At 42.7% G+C, this 5573-nt stretch overlaps 1 pseudogene; it reads left to right on the top strand.

Moving 5' to 3' along the window:
- The first annotated feature begins 3956 nt into the window (after positions 1 to 3956).
- LOC105003823 lies at positions 3957 to 5095 on the top strand (annotated as a pseudogene).
- The last annotated feature ends 478 nt before the right edge of the window (positions 5096 to 5573 follow it).

The following is a 5573-nucleotide window of genomic DNA, read 5'->3' as shown; positions in this document are numbered from 1 at the left end:
TATCCAGTCATCTGTCAATGGACATTTAGGTTCTTTCCATGTGAATAGTGCTGCTATGAAAATAAAGGTGCCGTATCCTTTTAGATTAGAGTTTTGTCTGGATATATGCTCATATAATTGCTGAATCATATGGTAGTTCTATTTTTAGTTTTCTGAGGAGCCTCCATACTGTTTTCCACAGTGGCTATGCCAACTTCCATTTCCACCAACAGTGTGGTTCACAAGGGACATTTTTCAATGGAACTCAACAGTATGAGGGTCTTTTATTTGGGGAATCAAAATACCACAGGAATAATTTTTGGATACACAACCTAAAAAAGTTTGTTTTCTTTTTGTTTCTGGGATTTTTTTCCCTTTATTTATTTATTTCAGTTTCTTTGTTTGTCTTCTTCAAGGAATTTAAGACATTTTCTCCCATTGCTAAGATGCAACTCCCTCTGACACAGAGATAAATGGGGGGCTTGACCCCCTCTTAGTGATACCAGAGACTGGACTTGCCAAAACTCTATCACAGGCCAAGGTTACAGACAGTACTGAGCACTTTTCTTGACTAGTTTTTAAGCTCTGAAGGCATGAAAACTCTTCCTTCAGTAAGAAAATACATTTCTTGCTTATTCTAAAATCTTGACTGAAAACTTCCCAATGGCAGCCACAGCGGAGTCCCCAGTGCACTGCCTCCCTACCTACCCACAGGAGAGGCCTGGAGGGGGAAGGGAGGTTTCACCCCGTTTTGGTCACCCCTGAGAGTAGACTGGAACCTGAACTTTGATCAGGCAAATCTGGCCCTACCACCTATGTGATCTCTGAGTTTTAGCTACCTTAGCCATCAAAAAGGACATAATAAGAATATCTAACTCATAGGTTTGTATGCTGATTATATTAATATCGATAAATGTAGATAAAGTTCTTAACATCATATCTGGCCTGTGTTGAACACTCAGTGAATAGCAGCTATCACTATTTTACTGTGAATAATCACTTCTCAAGTAAAAACAGGGGCTGCACCAAATACTGGCCTAAGTACCATTCACATGGGAATAATCCTGACATAGGGAATTTCCCCTTGACTTTCACACTAAAAGACTAAATGGCACTGAGAAAACCATAATTGAACAAGACACATGTACCACAATGTTCATTGCAGCACTATTTACAATAGCTAGAACATGGAAGCAACATAGATGTCTATCAGCAGATGAATGGATAAAGAAGCTGTGTTATATATATATGGGCTTCCCTGGTAGTTCAGACAGTAAAGAGTCTCCCTACAGTGCAGGAGACCTGGGTTCAATCCTTGGGCCACGAAGATCCCCTGGAGAAGGAAATGGCAACCCACTCCAGTATTCTTGCCTGGAAAGTCCCATGCACAAAGGAGCCTGGCAGGCTACAGTCCATGGGGTCACAAAGAGTTGGACACAACTGAGAGACTTCTCTTCACTTCATGTGTGTGTGTGTGTGTGTGTGTGTGTGTGTGGAGTATTACTCAGGCATAAAAAGGAAAAGGAACAAATTTGGTCAGTGCTAATGAGGTGGATGAAACTAGAGCTCATTATACAGAGTGAAGTAAGTCAGAAGAGAAAAATAAATATCGTATTTTAACACATATGTATGAGATCTAGAAAAATGATACTGATGATCCTATTTGCAACATAGCAAAGGAGACACAGACATAAAGAACAAACTTATGGACACAGGGGCAGGGGTGGGGCGGAGAGGGTGGGACGAATGGAGAGAGTAGCATGGAAGTATATATGCTACTATATGTAAAATAAATAGCCAACGGGAATTTGCTGTATGACTGAGGGAACTCAAACCAGGGCTGTATGACAACCTAGAGGGTTGGGATGGGGTAGGAGGTGGGAGGGAGGTTCAAGAAGGAGGGGACATACGTGTACCTATGGCAGATCCACGTTACTGTGTGGCAGAAACCAACACAATATTGTAAATCAATTATCCTTCAATTAAAAATATTTGTTTAAAAAAGGCTGAAAGGCAAGAAGATCCTTTTAAAAGCCCTTCATTGATAGAGGGTAGGTCAATTTGTTCAGGTCCATTCTAGAGACAAGCCAGCTCCTAGTAATTTAAGAAGAAATTCAATATTGTGTCTCAGCCCAAGAAAAAAAGATAATGCTACTCCATTTTTTAAGGGAAATTTGAAAACATCCATAGGGAGCTCCCAACTTCCAATTCTGTATTTAAGAACTGAGCTGATTAGAGGGTTTTGCTATTAAGAAATTGTACAAACTCCACTGTTGATTTTAGAACTTTTTCTGCTCAAAATGGACCTGGTTGTTATAGGAATTATTTTCTTAAGTCACAACAAAATTTTAAGAAGCACATTCATCATCCCAAGGGTGCAACTGTTCACATTTGGATGCATAGCCTAATCTTAATGCTATCTTCCCAGTTTTCTGCTCCTTTTTACACTAATTTCTTAGAAAAAAAATTGCAGCAATTGCCTCCTCCAAATTCCTCCCTGGTGGGTCTGCCTTCAGACATTCCCATCAGCTTTCCACTAAAAGAGCCCTCTTCTCTCTGGTGTTTGCCTCTCTTTCCCTCTCCTTCCTCCTGAAAGCTCTTTCTTTGCTCTGCTTGTAAGATGTCAGTCCTCCAGTCCCCCATTCCCCATCCATTCTTGGTTTGCTTTGCAGTTTCTTCTCTTCCTCCAGCCTCTCAGAGCTGGAGCACCAGGGGCTCAGTCCTCTTCTCTTCCCTGGGGTCCTTGTCTAGACTTAGGCTTGAAACAGCCCCTCCAAGCTCACTCCTCAGCCCTGCCCTCTCCTCCAATTCCAGACTCCCCTCTGTAACTCTCTACCAAGCATCTCTACTTGGCTGTGCTGTGGACACCTCAAATTCAATACCTGATGCTGAGACCTGATCAGTCCCAGCTCCACCCTTTCAGTTTCCTAGTTAAAAACCCCACAGTTATCTTCTCACACTCCCATCCAGTCTGTCCCCAAAACTGTATCATTTATGATTCAAAATATATCCTAGGAATTCCCATGTGGTCCAGTGATTAGGACTCTGAGCTTTCACTGCTGAAGGCACAGGTTCAGTCCCTGGTAGGGGAACTATGACCCCACAAGCCACACAGCACAGCCCCAAAATAAATAAATGTGAATCTATATCCCATCTCCTACCATTTCTGCTCACCTCTGACACAATCACAGGGGTCCCATTTGCTTCCAACTCTCATCTATAGAACTGAAGTCATCTGGACAGCAAGGAAAACAAACCAGTCAATCCTAAAGGATATCAACCCTGAATATTCATTGGAAGGACTGATGCTGAAGCTGAAGCTCCAATACTTTGGCCACCTGATATGAAGAGCCAACTCGTTGGATAAGACCCTGATGCTGGGAAAGACTGAGGGCAGGAGGAGAAGGGGGTGACAGAGGATGAGATGGTTGGATGGCATCACCGACTCAACAGACATGAATTTGAGCAAACTCTGGGAAATAGTGAAGGACAGGGAAGCTTTGTGTGCTGCAGTCCATGGGGTCACAGAGAGTCAGACATGACTGAGTGACTGAACAATCCTGTTGTTCTCTATGGAACAGGATTGTCCAGTGGAAATAGGAGGGGATCACACCCGTAAACTTACATTTTCTACTAGCCACATCCATGAAAGGAGAATGAAGCAACTGGATTAACTTTAACAATATATTTATTTAATTCGATATATATAGCTTCCCTGGCGGCTCCATCAGTAAAGAATCTGCCTGTAATGTAGGAGACCTGAGTTTTACCCCTGGGTTGGAAAGATCCCCTGGAGGAGGGCATGGCAACCCACTCCAGTTTTCTTGCCTGGAGAATCCCACGGACAGAGGAGCCAGGTGGGGTACAGTCCATGGGATCACAAAGAGTTGGACTTGACTAAGCAACTAAGCACAGCACACAGCATCTAGCCTCAAGAGCCATCTGAAGGGTACCCAAGTCCTGGATACAGAGGAAACATGGTGACCCCCTGTGACACTGAGATCCAGAAAGACGTGCAGGTGCTGAAGGTATCAGCAGACCAATGCCTGTGTCACTGCAGCAGGCTGGTCGCAAAAACAGCCAGGAAGCCCTGCAGTATATACACGAGGAAGCATCCTTGAGGTATTATGGCTGTGGTCTGGTCATCTCTGAGTGTCTGGAAAACTGCTGGATTTTGGACCTGGGTAGTCAAATTAACTGAGATTGCTATGCTCTTAGTTAGTTTGTTGGTGAGAAGGGACATGTCACTGGAATAGACATGACAGGAGGTCAGGTAGAAGTGGCTAACAAGTACATTGAATATCACATGGAAAAATATGGCTTCCAGGCACCCAATGTGACCTTTATTCATGGCTACATAGAGAAACTGGAAGAGGCTGGAATCAAGAATGAGTGTTATGATATTGTGATATCCAATTATGTCATTAACCTTGTACCTAATGAACAGCAAGTGCTGCAGGAGATATATTGAATGTTAAACATGGTGGAAGGCTATATTTCAGTGACATCTTTGCTAGTCTTGAATTGCCAGGAAAAATCAGGACACACAAAGTTTTATGGGGTGAGTCCCTGGGTGGTACTTTGTACTAGAAAGACCTTCCTATCTTTGCCCAAAAAATTGGCTTCTGCCCTCACGTTTGGTCATTGCCAATTTCATTACGTTCAAAACAAGGATCTAGAAAACGTGATTGGTGACTGCTGCTTTGTTTCTGTAATATTTCGCCTCTTCAAATTCCCTAAGACAGGACCAACCAAAAGATGCCAAGTTATTTATAATGGAGGAATCATGGGACACGAAAAAGACTCAATATTTGATACAAATTTAACATTTAAGAAAGATGAAACTGTCGAAGTGGATGAAGAAACAGCAGCTATCTTGAAGAATTCACAATTTGCCCAAGATTTTCTGATCAGGCCAACTGGAGAGAAATTGCCAACCTGTGGAGGCTGTACTGCTTTAGCAGCAAAGGATACAATCACAGATCCATCCAAGGTTGCTCAAGAGTCTGACAATACAAAGTCCAGAAGTCCCCTACTGTTGCTGGTTGCTATCACAAAGAAATGCTGCGAAAACAACAGCTGTCCAGAAGACAGTGGGCAGGAGATGGCAGAATGAGTTACACGTGTTTAAACCTGCTCTTCTTCATAGCCCATATGACAAGAAAGAACAAATGGCAAAAATCCACTGCATTTCAGATAAAAATAAATGAATTATTTTTACAAAGTGAAAAAAAGACCATATATCTAAAATATTGCCATTTCAATGTGTAATCAAATATAAAAATGATGAAGATATTTTAAATTATTTTTTGTACTAAAGAATACAGACTTGGGCTTCCCCCAGTGGCTGAGTAGCAAAGAATCTGCCTATAATGCAGGAGCCACAGGAAATGCAGGTTTGATCTCTGGGTTGAGAAAATCCCTGGAAGAGGGCACAGCAACCCACTCCAGTATTCTTTGCTCGGAGAATCCCATGGACAGAGGAGCCTGGCAGGCCACAGTCCATGGGGTCGCAAAGAGTCGGTCATGAATGAAGCAACTTAGCAGCAACAGCAGCAGCAGTATTGAATTTGGCCTTTGAGCCCAGCGTGTAT

This window comes from Bison bison, unplaced genomic scaffold (assembly GCF_000754665.1).
Source record: "Bison bison bison isolate TAMUID 2011002044 unplaced genomic scaffold, Bison_UMD1.0 scf7180017864471, whole genome shotgun sequence".
NCBI classification, from domain to species: Eukaryota; Metazoa; Chordata; class Mammalia; order Artiodactyla; family Bovidae; genus Bison; species Bison bison.
The sequence above is the reverse complement of the archived record's forward strand: the minus strand, read 5'-3'. Positions and strand labels throughout refer to the sequence as shown.